Source organism: Cupressus sempervirens, chromosome 6 (genome assembly GCF_028749045.1).
Source record: "Cupressus sempervirens isolate cs-2001-9-10 chromosome 6, ASM2874904v1, whole genome shotgun sequence".
NCBI lineage: Eukaryota > Viridiplantae > Streptophyta > Pinopsida > Cupressales > Cupressaceae > Cupressus > Cupressus sempervirens.
Genome location: NC_143123.1, coordinates 196,069,266 through 196,092,922, shown reverse-complemented (window position 1 = coordinate 196,092,922; position 23,657 = coordinate 196,069,266). Strand labels below are relative to the sequence as shown.

The window sequence follows — 23,657 nt, the reverse complement described above, 5'->3', positions numbered from 1 at the left end:
AGACATGCATGGATCTTCCCTTCATTCGTAGGCTAGAGTTTGCTCATTAATATGGACAACTTTCTCTTTTAAAATGCGTGGAGTCGTACTTTACCTGCGACTTCTATTTGGCATGAATCTATGATGCTCTTCATAATGGCATAGATCTCCTCCACTATTCCTACCACCTCCAACTTGTTTGACATGAGTCATCTTTCCATGTTTCAAATGACTTCTAAACTAGCTGCTTTCTTTTCTTTATGATCTGCTTCTTGTTGCTCACGCAACATCTTCATTCTATCCTAGCGGCTTCTATGGTGGATTTGATTGCTTGGATGTGGGATTCATTTAGGTCTGCATTTGTGCATGAGATGCCCCTTCTTTCTTGGCATGAGTCTTCACCTTTGGTATGCATGGATTGCTCCTTTTCACCTTCAACATTAAAAACTTAAAATTTTTGACATACATTGTTATTAGAAATATATGAGAAGACTAGTTCCACCATTTGTTCAACCTCTTCCTTCAGGAGAAAATTGTTGTTATTTATGTCAATATTTAAATGTAAACTAATAAACAAGAGGAAATCTTGGTTGTTTCAAGAGTGACATTGGACCATATAGGAACTTAATTAAATGATGGGTTTCTACATCAAAGAAGCAAAATATCTGCTCAGCAAAAGCAGTTCTCAGCATGCCCAATATAATTAGAAAACTATCAAAATTGACACACCCAATAGAATCTAGATTCATTGCAGTAGATTTCTCAAGAAAACCAACTGCATCCTCTATGCCTACTTTGAACAATCTTTCCATTTTAACCATCTCAACTAGATATGAAGAAGGTGATGCCAATCCTACTTATGATGCTCTAGAAGCAAGAATAAGATCCCCATGTGAATGTTCTGATTGTACAACATTTATTACCTTTGCCATTGAGTAACCAACCTTCTTTGCAAATAAAAAGCAGGACTTTACATTTCACTTTTTGGTGGAAAGATGACTAGAAGATACTCCACCTTATCAATCTGGTAGGACTAATCGGACCCCAAAGGGGGTCAGGCTAAAAAAAATTTCATTTTCGAACAACTGAACCTTCAAACTAATCTATTCATCATCTTGAACTAATAAGAATCAAATTTGATTCATTGACTGATCGTTAAAAACTCATTTCATCCTTTTCTTGCAAACTGTTAAATTGCTGCAAGGAGGTCCTTTGACTGGCTTTGAAAACTGACCCAAACACCTGACCAAGCCTCGAAATCAGACATGTTGATTCTCTGTTCGACATACTTTCACCTCGTCGAATCTTTTCTCATGAAAAATTCTCACTCAAAAGATATTGACCGTCAAAGTTTCCTTCTCAAAATTACCTGCAAGAAAACATGTCAGGAAGCAATAAACTTGGTTTGGATTTGGCTTTGAAAACTGGGCAAATGAGCACATGAGGAAATGAAAACTAGGGTGTTGGTTCCCTCTCATGAGGAGAATATAAATCTATGATTTGGGTTTGTGACGAATATCAAGATGCAAATGGCGAGTGCTCAAAGTAGGCTACTTGGAATTTGCAGACTAGAAACACTGACAAAAAGTGATTTTTACAAATGGAATTGACCTAGAAAAGTGTGTAGACGGATTAGCCATGACCTAAAAATTGGCACACTTAAAGTATTTTTAGAGGACAACATATTGGTACAATCCATTTGATCTTACCAATCACGAGTTAGGAGTTATAATGTCTCGAACAAGGGTTCTGACAAATCTACAATGCTGACACCAGTAATTCGTCATAAGCTAAAACTTAAAACATAACAAGTCTCTGACATCTACAATGCAATGCAAAAGGAATTTTCTCATTTTGGTCAACTTGTCAAAAGTTATAGCACGTCAAACAAGGCTTCCCAGAATTGTGTGCAATTTGCAAATGTGTAAAAACAGTAATTGACCAAATTTGAGGGATTCAAAACCTAGTCAAACGAACTCAAAATGACTCAAAATCTGAAACATAGGTTCTTGGATATGGACACTAGACACTCACAAAGTGGTGGATCACAAAACATTTTTTGGGTGTGAGATATTCACTTACAAACAAGGCCTCCTATCAATGTCTGACACTACGTGAAAATTCCAGATCTGACTACTCAAAACAAGACTTCACAAAATAGCTCAAAATGTCAATCTGTCATCATGGAACACTTAGGGATGCTGAATGAAAGGTGCTAGAAGCATCGAACACCTCTTAGGCCTCAACTTGATATCCGAGTACATGTGCATCAAAAAGCGTTTATAGGGCTCAATTTCTTCAATGGTGCTCAAAATTTGGGCTACAATTTTGAGCGCCAACAGATCCATCATCAAACAAGCTAAAATTAATGGGTGTACAAAGCACTAAAAAAGATAATATGATTGTATGGACTCTACAGGGAACCTCTAGCATAGATATTTCTAAAGCCATGAAACATTTTTCATTTTTGAATGAAGCCAAAATAGAGGAGATGGAGAATAGACTTTCTAAATCCATACATGATTACATTGATGTCAGAAAGATCTATGAAGATGAGATTAGAAAGAGCCATGTGTACAAGGAAAGAATTATAGAGCTTGAGGCCAAGGTCCAAGCACTTGAAAATGAAGTTGCATCACTTAGGGAGCAAATTGTACAGGCAGAGCAAGTAGTTGCTACAAAATAGAGATAAGAACATAAAGATCAATAATAGCTAGCTAGGAACATAGCTAAGGGCCCAACACAAACAAAAGATTTGGGGGAAGAGGAAATAATATAACCTAGGAAGATGAAGATTGATGCTCAATCTACTCAGAAAGGAGATGAGATAAGGAAAACTATCCTTAAGAGTTTGATGAGCAATATGATTGAAATTTTGAAAAATATATCACAATAGGTTCATAGATTTTTCATTTCTTTACAAAGTGTTGAGCAGTTTTACAATGAGGCACTTTCATGGCTATCACCCACATTTAATCTTTGGGGGCCACAAACTCAATTCTTGGAGAGACTAATTGTAATAATGGCTAAAAAGCCACATTTTCCTAATAAAATAATCATAGTGAAGGAAGGCCTTGAGATAGTAAAACAATTGATTGGTTTCTTCACTAGGAAGTTACAAATTATACAAGGAAAATTAAAGGTTTTATCTCAGTGAATACAGCATGTATACCATCAATTTTGGATGCTACAAACACAATAATAGATTGGTTGGAATGGTCCAATTCCTTTGGTACCATTTTAACTTAGAAGGCTATAGTATCAATTTTTGAAGATGCTTCTAATGTCCCATACAATAAGTTAGTTGATTCCCTTTTTAAGGTAGAAATAGATCTAAATAAATTTATTGTTGAATCAAAAGCAGTTATGGATTCTAGGTGGACCAAAGCAACTTAGGATTTGCAAGAGGTCAAAACTATAGAGTGACCCATATAAAGGGAAATTTATGTTTGGGAGGTGGTAGGAGAAATTAATGCTCTACTGATAGGAAGTAGTTGAGATATTTCTCATGAAGGACAATGAAAGACAAAGAGGAGAAAAATCAAAAGCATGATATAAATGTTCACTTACTATCTCAACTTTTCTTTTTCAAATCGATCTTTTGGGAAGAATGTCCTGCATACCTTTTTGTTCCCATTTTTCAAGTTTTTGTATCCATTCTTGTTTTGACATGTGTCCTCCTCTCATCTATAGCTTGTTTCAATCCTATATATGGATTTACAAAATGAAGAGTAGAGGTCAATTATATGTATAATTTTCTCATTATCATGTATTATTTTGCAATCCATCCATTTGTTCTATGATTATATAAATGAGTTCAGTTATTGCATACTTGAATACAAAAAGTGAGCATTTGGTACTCATGGCTTGTCTTTGAGTTATATTATGAGTTTCTATTAGCATTACAAATATCTTAATAAGAAGGAATTTCCCTTAATATATTCATAATCTTGGGACTGATATGAACAAGTTTCATTCAATTTAATGCAATTTACACAAATTATATATCTCTTATTGATTGATGCTAATTTAAAGAATTAGGTAATTTCTTTCTATAATGGATAAGGTTTAGGGTTTGTGAAAAGGTTATGATAAGAATGAAACTTAGAGTTTAATGTTGACAATTTTAATCACAAGTTGATTAAAAAGGTCCAAATCTGCTAATCTTTGACTCTACATCCCATTGGATAAGGTACTGGTCTATTTTAAAGTTCAAGGATAAATTGATGATTCACTTAACTATATAATATTCATAACAAAAAATCAATTTACCATTTCATGTATTACAAACTAAAAATGTTAGAGATGGTTATGCTTTAGCAATTAGATAGGGTTGTATTTGGATAATGATAGGGTTTAGGGATGGTTAGAGTTTAGGAATTGATTTATTAAATAATTTATTTAATAAAAGAGAATTTAGGATTAAATTAAATAGGTATAGTGCAATTATTGTATTTAATAGAGGAATAAGAATTTAATTGATAATTAGACTTTGGTTTGTCATTTATTTTTATCAATTGGAATATAGTAGATTAAATAAATTAATTAACTAGGGGATGATGATTAATTAATCTAACATTTAATATTTAATCAATAATGTCCTAGAAGATGACTAAATAAAATTACTTAGTGATATAATTGAATTTAGGTATCTACATTTTTCCCTTATTTGACATAGCGTTAGGACAACATTATTTCAAATAAGTTCAAACATAAATGACATGAAGAAGATTTTTTTAAGAGATAGAGTTGCCCCAGTCTTGAATAGAAAGAGGAGAGATTAGACTATGTAATGCCCCCTCAAGAAGGTGACAAGGATAGGAGATGAGGTTCAATGACTTCTTGAAAGTTACAACAAGTTGGGGTGAGTAGGAGGATGCAGAGGGACTAAAAGAGTGTTAAAATTTTCCATTAAATTGAAAAATAATAGGGCTACAAAAAAACTTGGGGGTTATAGGGGACAAAGAGGGAAGTAGGGTACCATAGGGGGCCTATAAGAAGGTCTAGAAGGGCTAGAAAGGAGAAATGGCTCTCAAATTTATAACTATATATTATCATTTCTAAGCTCTAATTTAGATGGTGTGATGGCTATGCAGGGATGCCTAGAGCATCAGGCTAATGTGGTACAATGAGTATGGGCATGCTAGAAACTAGACCATGGAGTAGGTACTAAAATGTTTCTCTATGATTTTAGTTTTTATAGTTTATAGCATTCCTATAGGGACAGGTATAGTAGGAACGAACTAGTAATTAGTGGGATCACAATCACACAAAATGGCCAAGGGTAAGGGGATAAATGGAGAGTTATAAACTACTTTCATGGGAAAGAAAATCTAGTTTACAAATTTCATGAGAAAGTAGATTTGGGTCATAGGTTTTGTGGGAAAGTGTTCCTACTTTTGGGATCACAATCTCACTGACTAAGGGTGGGATAGGATAAAGTCAACATGGGAAAGAGGGAAGGTTTGACCCATGGGGTATGTTGACCAAGTTTCAATTCATATCTTTTGGCTTTAGTTCTTAAGTAAAATCAAGTGCCAATGTCTTGAGTCTGAGTCTAGATTTCTGATAAGATGGCCTTTCTTCTCATCATTCCTTTGAGCTAACTTGATGCAAGAAATTATATGAGAAATGCACTAGTCCATGGCTAGGTGATTAGGTTTTGGAGGGTTTTTTATGTGCCATCTTGATGAGAAGAAGGTCTAGATTTTCTATTGATTTTTTCCTAATCATGTTGAAGACAAAGATTCAATAATATGATGTAGTTTCCATGACAGACATTGCTAATGATCAAGGATCAATGAGCAAAGAAAGTAATTCATGCTAAAGAGAAAAGTCAAAACACTCGTAAGATAAAAATATGAGGATGAGTAAATGAGAACCATCGATTCAGTATATGAATAGTTCAAATGCGATCATAATAGGTTACATGATGGAGAAAAGTCAAATGAATGAAAGACTATACACCATTGGCCAATAGAAAATTCAAAATCTTACTTGTCATTTTGGGTCCCATTTAGTTATTTTTGAAGTTATACTCAAAATGATCACAAGATCATAGTATCTTAAGATCAAGAAATTTTGAGGAGTTACAATGATATGATTGATGCCCTAGTTGTGAGATTGGAAAAGTTGAAGAAAATATATTTGATGCCTCGACAAGTCATAAGTTTGGAAACCTCCAATTTTTGAGTTGAGATGCTTCAACTATTTGTATGATTGCATTATCATAAGATCAAAATGTGCAAGAGATATCATAGGATTAGGATGCTAATTTGGAAAGGTCAAGATGTTATGTGAATATCGTGTGATCATATCATTGAAGGATCATAATATTAGAAGCATACTAGAAAAAAAATTTCAATATTTCACAAGAACCATTGGATCTCAGGTGATCAACACTTGGCATTTCCTTGCTCTTCATAGATGCTTAGAGCTTAACAAATACAAGAAAATGACCATCAGACATGTGGAATAGATAGGCTTGTATAACAAAATGAATGAGAAAGGAAAGGTTTCATGGATCTCATCTATTCAATCTTTAAGATCAATGATAGTTGAATAGTTGCAAATGACAGAAAATAGTCAAATATAATACTGCAAAGTTGCAAGAAATAATGGATAGTTAACCCAGATAGTCTTTGCATCATCACCTGTAATCATGTGATCAAGAAATTTTCAGTTACAAAGTTGTGGATGAATTTAAATCACATGGTCATTGATTATTAACAAAAAACTCTGGTTAAGGAAATGACAAAGTGGAAAGGAAGAATCACACAGTCGCATGGTTAAAATCATAAATTGGGATTCAGGTTGAGAAACTGGGAGAGCTAGTCATCGCATGATTGTAGGTTAGAAAATATTTAAGAAATGATAAGTTGTAAACTGGTGACTATAATAGTATTTAAACATCAAATGGTATTCACATGATCATAACATTAAATGTTATATTAATGTGAAGAGCTTCGAAGGTGTGAAACAACTAAATTGCTATTTCTCAAGCTTAAACTGTAGATCTAAGATAATTGTCGTGAAGATTCGAGGAACAATTGCAGTTATAGTCATCACATTGTTGTAGAGTCAAACATGAAATGAAATTTATAATTTTTAAGATTGTGAAAGTAGTTAAGGTCAACCTAGGAAATAATAATTACATTATCACATTGAATGAAGAAATCAAATGAGTGGAGATATAACATAAAAGGGTTTTTAATCTCAGTCATCAGATTTGGAAACATTGAAGATGGTTGTATTCATACTTTTTAGAAATGAATGAAGTTTAACTAATGTGGTAAAATGTCATACTGATGCATGTCTATAAAGGGACCCATTGAGGAAAATGTAATGGGAGAAACAAAGGAGGATATAATGATTTAATCTTGACTATTGATTTGAGATCAATGATTGAAATTCAAAATGGAAGTGACCATTGTTATATGAATGAATAATACAGACATGGTGCCAAACAATGGAATATGAAGAGAATATTGATTTCTACAGGATTTTTGAGATTGCATGAAGCTGAATAGTCATGATGTGTTTTCAAGAATATCACAGATGAAAAATCTTCAATAGAAAATATGCCACATGTTCATATCATTGGATGATTTCATATTTTATTCTCATTTTCTTTTCTATTTTGTGATTTTTGCTCTGTTGAACTAAAGAATAATATAAAACTATAAATGTAACCTCATTTGATAATGCAAAGGTTAGCAAACTTGATGGTGAATTGGTCTATAATTCCATTTACCCTATTTTATTTTCATGTTTTTTGCCCATTGTTATATTAGTTTTACATTAAGAGTTGAAGGACAATGATATGTGATCCTATGATAATTAGGTGGATTCCATTTAATTTTGATGTTTGTAGTATAGGTAATTCTATTTAATTCTTCATGTATGATTACACTTCATCTCTAGCTAGTTTTATAACATGTTAGATAATTCCATTGGGGTTTGAAGGATAGATGTGTATGAATCTATTAGTACCTTATGGAATTCCATTTCACTCAAGTTTAGTATTCAAATAAATTTTATTTTCCCTCATGTGTATTTCCTCTTCCATTCCATTTTTCATTTAGATAAGTTAAATTTGCATTTGGAAAATGAGTTAAAGTTAGGAATTTCAAGATAATCTACTATAGTCATTCCATTGAGTATGATAGGTTATTCAAATCCATCTTTCCTAAATTGTTTTTGTCTACAAGCAATTTGGTTATCCTTTACTGCTCTCAGGTTAAGAGCTTAATTTTGTCAAAACTTTTGATCTAATAAAGACATATTCATTGCATATCCTTGAAACTCTTAAGGGATCTATACCTTCTAATTCAAAGGGCAGTGATAGAACACATACACTGACCCATTTTTTGGTAACATCCTTCTGTATCTCCAAAATATTGGGTAATAAAGAGTCAAGATTATAAAATATTATAAGAGAACAAACTGCCAACCAACAGTTTTTGGTGACTATACTAGGGAGGATTCAAATGAAAGTTCTAAAGGATTTTCCTCCATGTTAGTTTGCACTCCAATTTCACATATATTTTGAGTTGCAAGAAAGGCCTTGTGGGAGTTAAGTGTTTTCCATAAGAACCTGATACCAATTTTATAGCCTCAACTTGCTAGAAAGAAGAAAGCTAATTCAAAGTTGAAGACTAGTAAAGTTTCCTTGATCAGCTGTGTTAAGGTAAACTCAAAAACCATTTTCTAAAATATTTGATACATCCTAGATTCTAAGTATACCAAGAGTTCCAAATAAAGAGGAATAATTGATCCAATATATGAGGAACTCAAAAAAGCCAACTTCCCTATTCTAGAAGATATTTGTAGATGAGGAAGAATACATGCAAGGGAATCTATAGTCAAACAAATCCAAGATACTCACTTGCCTATAATTGTTCCTAATAGAAGAAAGATAAGTCATTCTTCTACTTCTCCTATTTCCAAAAATTTTCTTCCTCCTTTATTTGATGCTTTATTGTTAATTGATATTGCACTTCATGTTTTTATTACTTTTCAAGAAAATTAAAATATTATACCAGTAGCTATGGCAATCCCTTGGGTAAATTCTATTGGACCTCTTGCCCTAAAAAAAAAAAAATGATTTTCCAAGAGTGTCAAGGAAAAAATTTCCAAAATTTAATGGTGATGGTATTATCTCTCCAGAACAACACTTAGTTCTTTCTATAAAGCCTGTGGCATAGTAAATCCTCAACATGAAGATGTGGCTATCAGAATGCTTATGGATACCCTTGTAGATAATGTTGCTCATTGGTTCCAATATTTACATGTAGGATACATCATAGATTATAGTGTGAAACAAAGGTTTGAAGAACATTACAAAAGTATAGAGGATGCACAAGTATTGTTATTACAATTGGCACAAATAAAGGAAGAACCATCAATTTCTATGAGAGATTATAATGCAAAAATCAATAAACTCATCAAGAGAATACCTACTAAACATGAACCAATAGATGATAATAAGAAAACCTTCTACATTAGCTCTATGCCTCTTGATCTTGGATATCAAATTAGAAGAGAAAATGTAGCAATCTTACAAGCTTCTTAGACACTAGCTATAGAGATGGAGGATGACATGATAGCCTCTAGTAAGTGGAAAAGAGAAATTCAATCTAGAACCATGTTGGAAATCTGATTGAAAAGCTCATTGTTAAAGATAAAAGAGGGAGATTGTTGTAAAAGAATGTTTTCAATCATTTTTTTGTCATTGATGTCAAACCTGCTATTTATAGGGATGATATTTTCTTATAAGCTCCAAGTACTATCACTTAGTTGATTGATGAAGAGGATTTGATCAACAAGACGTAACAAGAGCACCTAAGGGAAAGGTTGAGTTATGATGTTGTAATGAAGTGCAAGGATCAGTTAAGACATTGGTTAAATGATGTATTGATGACATACTCAAATTTACAGAGATTGGTCACACTTAGAAACATTAGAGGAAGAAGTTGTAACAAGGTTGGATGCAAAGCTCAAACTACGATCTTTAGTGGGTGCCGAGCAAGTTAGTTGAAGCTGAGAAAATTCTTAGTAGGAGCCAAGTAACAAGAAATTCTAGTGTGTGCTGAGTGAAGATTAGGTGCCAAGCATCATAAAAATTTTAGTTGGTGCCAAGTGATCTTCAGGTGTCGAGCATCAAGAAAAACAAAGTTGATGCCGAGTAACATAGTATGTGTCAAGCATCAGTATTTCAATAGTGCTGAGTTGTTGCATTATTTCAAATGATGAAGAAACTAAGCCAAAATAGTGGTTACATTGAATTTTATGAACGAGTTGGAAGATAAGGACGATGAGTTGGTGGCATAGAATCTTATGTAAACCATTTTTAGGCAAATTCTAAAGGATTATTTAAGAAGTCTATAGAGGAAATATAATATGGGTTAGATGCAATGAATCCTACCTAATCCATGTGAATTGAAACTAAAGAATGGAAGAATTGAGCAAGAAAAGTTACTCCAAGACTTCTATTTAAGGATTCATAGCCTAAGAAGCAAAGAGTTGATGATACTATTGTTGCTAAAGAGCCAAATCTATGAAGTGGTTAGAAGGGTGTCAAAGGGGGAGACATCTAGGAGAAGGAAGAGCACAGAGGCTCTACTTCTATGAGTGGTCATGGAGAGATGATTGCACTAGTACATTGAGTATGGAGACTCAAGAGGACTAAGCTTGAAAGGAGGGAAAGTTGTCAAAGTGGCAAAGATTGAAGGCCAGGCAAGGGTATGAGCTAAGAAGTGATCTAAAATATGTAAGATAAGTTGTATGTTGTAGTAAGGTCAAGGTTTTTCTAATACTCTCTAGCAATTGTATTAGATTTGAAAATCCTATGGACTTAGGTTGGCCCAACAACCATTTGTAAATCCTTTAACAGGGTGACATTCCAAGTGAATTTTCTAAAGTCATTTAACCAGACCCACTTTTAATAGGATGGATAAATCCTCTAGAAAGGTCACATTTGACAATGTGTTGTAAGCCTTTAACAGGGCAGGCCTTTCACAAGGCATCACTATTAGAATTCTTTTAGAATAACTAAGATGGGGGTGAATCAATTATCCAAGGTCTAATAATGTCCAATACAAATTTTTTGTCAAATCCTTAATGTCATATAATTGAAATTATCATGCATGTAGTTAAACATTAAACAATCATGAAAATTAAACATGCATCACATCATAACACAAAGGATTTTTGGTGACCCAGAAACCCTCCAGGAATAAGCAGGTAAAACTGGGGTGGGGATGACACCCACAAAATAACTACGCAATTGATTTCAACCACTTCTAATGGTTTTCCCTATTAAAGGCTTTACACACTATCAGATGTGACCCTGTTAAAGGATTTCTACACCCTATTAGGAGTGTGCCTTGTTAGAGGACTTAAGAACATTCAACTTAGAATGTCACCCTATTAAAGGATTTACATAGAGCTGTTAAGCCCACCCAAGTCCATGGAATTTATAGTCACCTTCTCAAAAGAATCTTTTATCCCTTTCTAAGGATCTCCTATCCTCCTCCTAAGGATCTCTTATCCTTCTCCTAGGGATCTTCTATCCTTTTCCTGAGGCTTATCCACCTAGTTGTTAAGCTAAGCTATCAATGTAGGATTTCAATGTCTAATACAATGGTAAGAAAGTATTAGAAAGGTTTTGACCTGATAAAGATTGCAACTCTAACCTTGCAGATATTAGATCTCTCTTCAATTCTTTTCTTTGCTTGTCTTTTCTGTTAGATTGTGGTGACTAATCAGGAAAGTACTATACATACTTCATAAATAGTGGGGAAATTTTTTTTTTTTTGGAAGTAGCCGACATGGTAGCTGACATATTATGGCCAACATATGGCCGACATGTTATAACCCTAAAGCGGTTTAATACTTGTATAAAAAGGGCTTAGGGTTGGGTATTTTTTATATGTGGTGATACGAAATTGGTTCTTGTGGCGGTATTGAGCTCTAAGGGATTACGGATTGTAATCAGGTTGTAATCACTGGATTGTAATAAGATCAGACTTGCTGTTTGGTGGATGTAGCCCAGGGATTGGGTGAACCACGTTAAATCTTGGTGCCTTGTGTTTATTTCTGTGTGTTCTATTATTTTCTATTATTGGTTATATTTGCATGTAGTTTTTATTTCTGTCCATGGTTTTTTCCTAACAAGTGGTATCAGAGCAAGGTTGTCTTTCAGTTATCCTCTGTAGGAAAGTCTCATGGTTAAGTGGGAGTCTCACAGTTGAGTGGGAGCGATGGCACATGAGGGTAAGTTGAGGGTTGACAGGTTTAATGGGCAGAACTTCCAGTTATGGAAGATGCAAATGGAAGACTATTTATATCAGAAGGATTTATGGAAGCCGTTGGAAGGAAAAGCCAAGAATCAGGGAACTATGTCAGAGGCTGAATGGGATCTTTTGGACAGAAAGGCACTCGAAAGAATTTGATTATGCTTGGCACCATCGGTGGCATTTAATATTACAAAAGCAAAGACGACAAAAGATTTGATGAAAACCCTAGCGAAATTGTATGAAAAGCCCTCTGCTTCAAATAAGGTATTTCTCATGAAGCATTTATTTAATATGAAAATGGCAGAAGGTGGATCTGTTGCAGATCATTTAAATCATTTTAATACTATTACTAGTCAATTATCTTCTGTGGGTATCAATTTTGATGAAGAAATTAGGGCTCTCTTGATTTTGTGTTCTTTGCCTGAAAGCTGGAATGGCTTGGTAATGGCAGTGAGTAATTCTGTTCCTGGATCTAGTACCCTAAAATATGATGATGTGATCGGTGTTATTTTAAGTGAGGAAACTCGTAGAAAATCCTCAGGTGGATCTACATCAGGAAGTGCTTTAAATGTACAAAGCAGGGTCAGAACGACTGAAAGAGGAAGTAACTCTAGAAATTGTGGGAAATCAAGAGGAAAGTCAAAGGGGAGGAGGTCTCAATTGAGAGGACCAAATGATTGCTGGTACTGTGGGAAACTAGGGCACAAAAAGAAAGATTGTTGGACTCGAAAGAAAAATGAAGGAGATAAATCAGATGGAGACAAAGAGGCAAATGTGGTAAGTAACAAATCCGAAGAGGATGCTTTGCTTCTGTCTTTAGAGAATGTTGATGATTCATGGGTTTTAGATTCTAGTGCTTCTTTTCATGCTACACCTCATAGAGGTTATTTCATTGATTATGTCCAAGGGGATTTTGGGCTTGTTTATTTGGGGGATAATGAACCCTGTCAGATTGTTGGAAAGGGAAAAATTAAGATTAAGTTGCAGAATGGGAATCATTGGCTACTACATGAGGTAAGACATGTTCCAAAACTAAGTAGAAATTTAATTTCAGCAGGGCAACTCGGTGATGAGGGTTGTGTAGTTACTTTTAATGATAAAAATTGGAAGGTTTCAAAAGGTTCCCTTGTAGTAGCAAGAGGTGTGAAAGTAGGCACCTTATATCTTTGTACAGGTCATATTGTTCCTTCTACTTTGATTGTTTCAGAGAAAAATGAATATTCAGGAACAATTACTGCAGTTGAGCAGGGAGAACAAATAGCTGCTGTAGATTCTGATACAGCGCTGTGGCACAATAGACTTGGGCACATGAGTGAGAAAGGTATGAAAGTACTTCATTCAAGGAAAGCTTTACCAAGTCTAAAATGTGTGAATATGGATTTCTGTGAAAGTTGTGTGTATGGAAAACAAAAGAGAGTGAGTTTTGTAAAGACAGGGAAGGAAAACAAAAAGGAGAAATTAGAGCTTGTGCATACAGATGTATGGGGACCGGCTCAGGGATCTTCCCTTGGTGGCTCTCATTATTATGTTACATTTATTGATGACGCAACTAGAAAAGTATGGGTTTATTTCCTTAGACAGAAATCTGATGTATTTCAACCTTTTAAGAAATGGAAATGCTTGGTTGAAAATGAGACTGGTAAGAAATTAAAATGTCTTAGATCTGCTATAGGCTTTGGAATTTTGAAAATCATAAAATTATAAGAAGCCAGGATGTCGTATTCAATGAAAAAGTGTTGTACAAATATCTATTGCAGCAATATGAGAAGAAAGAAGATGATTATGTAGTGTTGGATGATACTCCAAAAGCTAATGTTCCAGCCATTCCTCATGATGTGCAACAACTGCAACAAAAAATACCACACACACCAGTGAATTTTAGACGGTCAACAAGGCCAATTAGACCTCCACAAAGGTTTTCTCCCTCTTTGTATTCTATTTTACTTACTGATGCTGGTGAACCTGAAAGTTATGATGAAGCTGTGCAGGTGGATACTAAGATTCAGTGGGAGTCTGCAATGAAAGATGAAATGGACTCTTTGCTGAAAAATAAGACATGGGATTTGTGCAAGTTGCCTACAGGTAAAAAGGCTTTATAGAATAAATGAGTTTACAGGTTGAAAGAAGAGGAAGGAGGTAAGAAAATATTTAAGGCCAGGTTAGTTGTAAAAGGATTTGCACAGAAAAAGGGAATTGATTTTGATGAGATATTTTCTCCTGTTGTTAAAATGACTTCTATTCGTACTGTTTTAAGTCTTGTGGCTACTGAAGATTTGCATTTAGAGCAGATGGATGTTAAAACAACCTTTCTTCATGGTGATTTGGATGAAGAAATATATATGGCTCAGCCACAGGGTTTTGAGGTCAAAGGTAAGGAGAACTTAGTGTGCAAATTGAAGAAAAGTTTATATGGCTTGAAGCAAGCACCTCGGCAATGGTATCTAAAATTTGACAGTTTTATGCATGAGCATGGATATAATAGGTGTCATTTAGATTACTGTGTTTATTTTAAGAGGTTGGATGATGATAGCTACATTATTTTATGTTTATATGTTGATGATATGCTTGTAGCTGGGTCTAACATGGATCATATTAAGGGGCTGAAATGCCAATTAGCACATGCATTTGCTATGAAGGATTTGGGGGTAGCAAAACAAATCCTTGGTATGAAGATTTGCAGAGATAGGAAGAACAGAACATTGACGTTATCTCAAGCTGATTATGTTGAGAAGGTGCTGCAACGTTTCTCTATGGAGAATGCTAAAGCTGTCAGCACACCTTTACCTGGTCATTTGAAATTGACTAAGGAGATGTGTCCCAAGACACAGGAAGAGGAGGATAAGATGTCCAAGGTACCCTATGCTTCAGCTGTAAGAAGTTTGATGTATGCTATGGTATGCACTAGGCCAGATATTGCACATGTAGTGGGAGTCGTTAGCAGGTATATGAGTCATCCAGGTTTTGAGCAGTGGAATGTTGTCAAGTGGATTCTCAAATATTTGAGAGGAACATCCAATAAGTGTTTACACTTTGGGGGCTCTAGGCTATGTTGACTCAGATTTGGCTGAGGATATTGATACCAGGCGGAGTACTATAGGTTATGTCTTTACTGTTGGTGGGGAAGCTGTGAGCTGGGTTTCTAGACTACAGAAGATTAATGCTCTCTCCACTGTAGAGGCAGAGTATGTTGCTGCTACAGAGGCAGCCAAAGAGATGATATGGCTTCAGTTCTTCTTGGAAGAATTGGGACATCCTCAGAAGGATAATTATTTGTTCACAGATAGTCAGAGTGCCATTCATCTTGCTAAGAATTCAGCTCTACATTCTAAGACCAAACACATACAGTTGTGGTACCATTTCATTCGGTCAGTTTTGGAGGATGGACAGTTAAAGCTAGAGAAGATACATACCAATGAAAATCCAGCAGATATGTTGACAAAGGTTGTAACAAGGGAGAAGCTGAACTCCTCTTCAGCTTCAGTTGGTCTTTTAGACTGAATGTGAATAAAAGAACAGCAGAGTCCAGGGTGGTTTGATCCAGTGGGAGCCCCATGCGGTAGTTGTATTGCTATAGGATCAGTCTCCAAGTGGGAGATTGTTGTTTAGTGTGGAGCCTGATCAGTCCCCAAGTGGGAGATTGTTAGATTGTGGTGACTGATCAGGAAAGTACTGTACATACTTCATAAATAGTGGGGAAATTTTTTTTCTTTTGAAGTAGCCGACATATTATGGCCAACATATGGCCGACATGTTATAACCCTAAAGCGGTTTAATACTTCTATAAAAAGGGCTTAGGGTTGGGTATTTTTTATATGTGGTGATACGAAATTGGTTCTTGCGGCGGTATTGAGCTGTAAGGGATTACGAATTGTAATCAGGTTGTAATCACTGGATTGTAATAAGATCGGACTTGCTGTTTGGTGGACGTAGCCCAGGGATTGGGTGAACCATGTTAAATCTTGGTGCCTTGTGTTTATTTCTGTGTGTTCTATTATTTTCTATTATTGGTTATATTTGCATGTAGTTTTTATTTCTATCCATGGTTTTTTCCTAACATTTTCTTCCTTGCAGTGCTGACAGCTTGTCCACCCTTCAAGATCTATCTTCTTGAGTTCTTCCACTCATTATGCCAATGCACTCTATGGTCACTTGATCAACTCAGAGTCTTCATGCTTTGTGCTTACTCCTCATTGTGTCCTCTTCTTGACACTTCACACTAGCCTTCTCTTAGCTTCTTCACACGACCACGACCACTACCACACTTTGATCTTCTGACCTATAACTCCTTATAAAGAAGTTTTGTTCTACATTTCTCACTCAAATCTTCCTGCTCATTAATTTGATTTGATTTGAGAGAATTATATTTTTTTCCCTCCAAATTGTTTCTTCTAGAAACTTCATGATAAGTCCATCAGCATTCGCCTTGAATTGGTTTGCATGGTTTACATAAAATTTTGTGACATCTACTCATTATCCTTATCATCCAAATAATTCAAAAAATTCAATGTAACAAACTTATCATTACTAATTTGGAAAATCTTTTGACTTAACAAATAATGTAGCAACTCAACATCATTGGTTTACTGATGCTTGACATTAATTGGGTTACTCAGCTTCTACTGCTATTTACTGATGCTCAACACCTAAAGAAATTTCCTGAGTTACTTGACACTTGAACAATCCTATGTTACTCAGCACTTGAACAATCCTATGTTACTCAATACTTGAAGAATTTCTTGGCACATACTGAAGTTGAACTTGCTTAGCTTCAACTGAGAATTTTCTCAGCTTCAACTGAGAATTTTCTCAGCTTCAACTAGTTTTCTTGGCACTCACAAATGAACTTAGTTAAACCTTACATCTTTGATGTGTCTTAGTGTGTCCATTCTCTATGTCTTAGAGTATGTCATCAATACACTATTTCATCAATGGCTTAGCTGATCCTTAGACTTCATTGCAACATCATAACTTCAACCTTTCTTTAGGTGCTCTGGTTACATCTTATTGATTGCCACCTCCTTGTCAATCAACCAATTGACAATATTTGGATCACTTAAGCAATTGTCATTCCTGCAAGTAGAAAGTTTGACATCAATGACAAAAAAATGATTGAAATAATTCATTTCCAGTTCCATTATTCTTCATTCATGATTTTTTCAATCATTTCCAACAATCTCCCTCTTTGGCATTGATGTAAAACCAAACTAATCAATTGATTGAGTTGATCAACTTAGTTAACACCAAAATTATATACCAAACAGAAAAATTTTTGTCATTACATATCTTCTTTTTTGTATCATGTCTCCCTCTTTTGCTGATACAAACTGAATCCTTTGTTCTACTTCTCCCTCTTGACTGTTGCATCCTTACTCTATATTTCTAATCCTTCATAGCTACTTGCTGATCAGTTTCTTATCTCTTCTGAATCTCCCTCTTTCATCTCTCTATTTTTTGTCTACTACTAATCTCATACATCTCCCTCTTACCTTTTATTGATCAGTTTCTCATAAATTTTTTGTCTACTACTGATCTCATACATTCTCATACATCTCCCTCTTACCTTTTATTGATCAGTTTCTCATAAATCTCCCTCTTTGACATAAATGCCAAAGGTGTAGCATCATGCTAAGTATAATCTTTGCATCTCATGTTTTCTCCCTCTATCACCATGCTTGTGACTGATCTAGAATTTTTGTTCCTATTGTTATCCTCTGCTTTATTCTTCTGATATTGCAAGGGTCTACTCCTATTGATGCAGGGCAGCTTCTTTGTTGCTTTAGACTACTTGAGTTAGGGGGATTACCCCTAACTTGCCTCTAAGATATTCATAAGTATCCTTGGGCAATGGTTTGGTGAAGATATCTACAATTTGTTCCTTTGTGTGAATGTACTCCATCTTTACTTGTTTGTCTTTCACCAATTCTTTGACATAGTGATACTTGATTGTAATATGTTTGGTTTTTGCATGCATTACTAGATTCTTGGGTATGTTTATAGCACTTTTATTATCACAATATAGTATCACAGGTTTGGTTACCTCTTCTTTCATTCCTTTCAATAGATATTTGAGCCACACAATGTTTGTACAATTGACTACTACTACCACATATTTTGCTTCTGCAGTGGACTGAGATGTGCATGTTTGTTTCTTGCTAGTCCAAGTAACTAGCCTTTTACCTAAGAATAATACTCCTCCACTTGTGCTTTTCTTTTCATCAATGTTGCCTCCCTAATATGTGTATGTGTATGCATTGAGCTCAAACTTCTCATTCTTTTTGTAGTATAGGCCAAAATCATCAGTTCCTTTGAGATACCTCATTATCTTTTTTACTGCCATGAGATGATTTTCTCTAGGATTAGTAGAGAATCTAGCCACTATTCCAATTGCTAATGCTATGTTTGGTCTATTGTGTACAACATAGTGTAGTTTTCCAATCATGGATTTGTACATTATTTGATTGACTTCAGCTGATTCATCATTTTTGGATAGTTTATGACCTGTTGCCATTGGTGTGCTAACAGGTTTGCAGTCTTCCAATCCAAATGTCTTGAGTATCTCTTTGATGTACTTTGATTGTGTCACAAATATACCATGTTTTAGTTGATGTACTTGCAATCCAACAAAGAACTTCATTTCTCCAAACATAGACATCTCAAACTCATGTTTCATTTTGTCAGTAAAACTTTTGCAAAGCACTTCCTTTCCTCCAAAAATTATGTCATCCACAAAGATTTTAGATACAAGGATATCCTTACCTTCTTCTAATTTGATGTACATGTTGTTGTTGTCATCAGTCCTTTAAAATCCTATTTGCACTAGATATTTATGGAGTCTCTCATACCAAGCTCTAGGGGCTTGCTTTAATCTATATAGAGCCTTATGCAATTTGCATACCTTGTTTTTGTTATTTTCATCAACAAATCCTTTTGGTTGCTCTATGTAGACTTCCTCTTCAAGTATACCATTCAAAAATGTGGACTTAACATCCATTTGATAGACTTTAAATCCTTCGAAGGCTGCATATGCCAGTAAGGCCCTCACTCCTTCCATTCTGGCAACTAGAACAAAATTTTCTCCATAGTCTAGTCCTTCTTCTTGTGCATACCCTTTATAGACTAGTCTTTCCTTATTCCTTGTGATTTCACCATTCTCATCTAACTTGATTCTAAACACCCACTTGGTTCCAATTACATTCTTGTCAGTTGGTCTTGAGACTAAGGTCCATGTCTTATTCTTTTCAAATTGTTCCATTTCTTCTTTCATAGCATTGTACTAGTCATCATCTTTTATGGCTTCACTTACTTTTTTTGGTTCCATTTTGCTAAGAAAACATGTCTCACTTCTAAGTCTATTCCTTGTCATTGGTCTTGCCTCTTTGTTTCCAATAATTTGATGCAGGATGATGTTTTCTTACATACTTTGCCAATACTGGTTCTTTACTTGTTTGCATGTTGTCTCTTTTAGAATCTGAATCTTCATGTGTATCTTCATCAGATATTTCTTCATTTCCTTCATGTTGACAGTTCTCAAAGTCTGAATGAACATTGTCTGTATTCTGCAGCTCAACTTTTGAATGTGTCTGTTGCTCGGCATTCACTGTCTGTGACTCGAAAAATACTAGATTTTGTTGCTAATTGCCATTCTGAGTTGCAACTTCACCATTATTAGGTATACCTTCATAAAAGTATACAAAGGTCTTGTATTCTTCTACTTTCTTGGTGTCCTCAACACTTTGAACTTCTGCAAGCTCATCACATTTCACATTTGTGCTTTCTACTACTTTGTTAGTGTTAACATTCAATCACTTATAAGCTTTGCTTCTAGTAGAATAACTAAGAAATGTGCCTTCCTCACTCTCTGTATCAAACTTTCCATTTCTAGATTCTTTATATATATAGCATTTGCATCCAAATATTTTGAAATGTTTTACATTAGGAGAATGCCCATACCATAATTCAAAATGTGTTGCATTTGTACCTTTCTTGACTTGAACTCTATTGAGTGTGTAGACTACAGTACTTATAGCTTCTCTCCAATACTTGAGTGCAACATTTTTCTCCATCATTAAGGTTTTGGCATAGTCAATGATTGATCTATTCCTTCTTTCTGTTATACCATTCTGAGGTGGAGTCCTAGGTGTTGATGTCTACCTTTTGATTCCTCTTTCATTTCAGAATTCTTCAAATTCTCTTGATGTGAATTCACCTCCTTTATCATCAGATCTAAGACATTTTAGGCTCTTTCCAGTCTCTTTCTCAACTCTAGCCAAGTACCATTTGAACATTTGGAACACATCTGATTTTTGTTTCAGGAACATGACTATCATCATCCTTGAATACTCATCTACAAATAGCATTATGTATCTATCACCTTTGTAGCTTTGCACTTTAATAGGACCACACAAGTCAGTATGAACTAGCTCTAATACTTCATTAGAAGTATAAGCCTTGCTTTTGAAAGTTGACTTGGTCATCTTCCCTAGTTGGCATTGTTTACACATGGTGTTATCAAGCTTCTTCAACTTTGGTAGACCTCTGACTTTCTTCATTTTGCTGATGCTTATCAGATTGTCAAAATTTATATGACATAGCCTCTTGTGCCATAACCATACATCATCAGTTTGAACAATGAGACAAGAAGCATCATCCATGTCTAGGTAGAACAAATTACTCCTAGTCGGGTCACCTTTTCCTATTAGACTTCCTTGAGAATCATAGATCTTGGCAATTCCATTTTCAAATTCAACCTTACATCCTATGTCGCCTAACTGTGAGACATTTAACAAGTTATAATTTAGACCTTCAACATAGTATGCATTATCACATGATATCTTTTCAATAAGCTTGATACTACCTTTCCCTCTAATCTGACATGGTGCATTGATACCAAATCTAACACTATTTCCTTCATATTGAATAAAGGTAATGAACTTACTTTGATCTCCAATCATGTGATGAGAGAATCCATTGTCTATGATCCATTTTTCATTGTTGTTCATACAAGTTACCAGGGCAGTTGCTTCATCTTCATCTGATTCATCTTTTATAGCCACATAGACTACTTCATCATCATTCTCGTCCGAGTCTTCTTCAACAATGTAGCATCTTTTGCCTTTACCTCTATAGTCCTTGTTGTCCTCTCTCTTGTTCTTGAAGTTGCCTCCATCCTTGTAATTTTTCTTTTGTGTGCATCTGGCTACAATGTGACCAACTTCATTATAATTGAAACAAATGATTAGTAGCTTACCTTTGAATTTGCCTCTTCCTCTATGAAATCTTCTTGCTACTAATGCCTCCAATGATCTACATCATCTTCATCAGTGTTGCTGTCACTAGATACATACTTTCCTTTTCCACTCTTTTTCTTTGCTTTCACCTCCTCATTGTCTTTTATTGTCATCTTGGCTTTGAATGCAAATTCAAAATTTTCTGGCTTGTAGTTGTCAAATTTGGATAGCTCAAAGGCAGTGAGTCTTCTAATTATTCCTTTAAATGACAATGTGTTGCCTAGTACACACCTTAGCTCTTAGATGGCTGAAACTCTTATAGCATAGATAGGAAGTAAAGTTCTCAAGTATTTGCTACATATTGTTTCTTCTAATAACTATCCTCCTAGGCTTCTTATGGCACTTACCACTTCTTTCATCCTTGCACCATATTGAATAGCATTCTCTCCTTCCATTTTCATGTCATCAAACTTTCCTCTTAGGCTCTCTATTTTTGTTCTCTTGACATTATCATCTCCTCCATAGATATTTGATAATGTTTTCCACATCTGATGTGCAATATCACATTCTTTGATGTCATCATACTTGGCATAGCTTAGTGCTGAAGCAATATCTAACATCACATGATTGTGCTCCTTCTTCTTCCTCATGTCTTCTGTAGTGAGGGGTCCTATAGGGGCTACATGATCAACTGTGATTGATTTCTATGCATAGTCACCTATTTATCCAAGGTGCAACTTCATCAAACTTTTCCATGCAAAAAAGTTGTCTTTATTTAGCTTGGGAACTTCTTTCTTGGACATCTTGATCTTCCTGCTGCTAGTACCTTGAAACAAATCAGCAGTGTGCTTTGATACCAATTGTTAGAATTCTTTTAGAATAACTAAGAGGGGGGTAAATTAGTTATCCAAGGTCCAATATTGTCCAATACAAATTTTTTGTCAAATCCTTAATGGAAAATAATTGAAATTATCATGCATGCAGTTAAACATTAAACAATCATGAAAAGTAAACATGCATCACATCATAACACAAAGGATTTTGGTGACCCAGAAACCCTCTAGGAATAAGAAGGTAAAACTGGGGTGGGGATGACACCCACAAAATAACTACATAGTTGATTTCAACCACTTCCAATGGTTTTCAATGTTAAAGGCATGCCTTGTTAAAGGCTTTACACACTGTCAAATGTGACCCTGTTAAAGGATTTGTACACCCTATTAGGAGTGTGCCTTGTTAGAGGACTTAAGAACATTCAACTTAGAATGTCACCCTGTTAAAGGATTTACATAGAGCTATTAGGCCCACCCAAGTCCATGGGATTTACAGTCACCTTCTCAAAAGAATCTTTTATCCCTCTCTAACAATCTCCTATCCTCCTCCTAATGATCTCTTATCCTTCTCCTGAGGATCTTCTATCCTTTTCTTGAGGCTTATCCACCTAGCTGTTAAGCTAACCTAGCAATGTAGGATTTCAATATCTAATAAAATGGTAAGAAAGTATTAGAAAGGTTTTGACCTGATAAAGATTGCAACTCTAACCTTGCAAATTTTAGATCTCTCTTCAGTTCTTTTCTTTTCTTGGCTTTTCTTCCTTGCAGTGCTAACAGCTTGTCCATCCTTCAAGATCTATCTCCTTGAGGTATTCCACTCATTATGCCAATACACTCTATGGTCACTTGATCAACTCAGAGTCTTGATGCTCTATGCTTACTCCTCACTGTATCCTCTTCTTGACACTTCACACTAGCCTTCTCTTGGCTTCTTCACATGACCATGACCACTACCACACTTTGATCTTCTGACCTGTAACTCCTTATAAAGAATTTTTGTTCTACATTTCTCGCTCAAATCTTCCCACTCATTAACTTGATTTGATCTGAGAGAACGATATTTTTTTCCCTCCAAATTGTTTCTTCCAGAAACTTCATGATAAGTCCATAAGCATTTTCCTTGAATTGGTTTGCATGGTTTACATAAAATTCTATGACATATAATCATTATCCTTATCATCCAACTAATTCACAAAATTCAATGTAACAAACTTATCGTTACTGATTTGGTGAATCTTTTGACTTAACAAATAATGCAGCAACTCTACATCATTGGTTTACTAATGCTCGACATTAATTGGGTTACTCGGCTTCTACTG

General features: G+C 35.0%; 1 pseudogene; it reads right to left on the bottom strand.

Moving 5' to 3' along the window:
- Window positions 1-271: 271 nt before the first annotated feature.
- On the bottom strand, window positions 272-1,266 carry LOC149551910 (lysophospholipid acyltransferase LPEAT2-like; annotated as a pseudogene).
- Window positions 1,267-23,657: the final 22,391 nt, after the last annotated feature.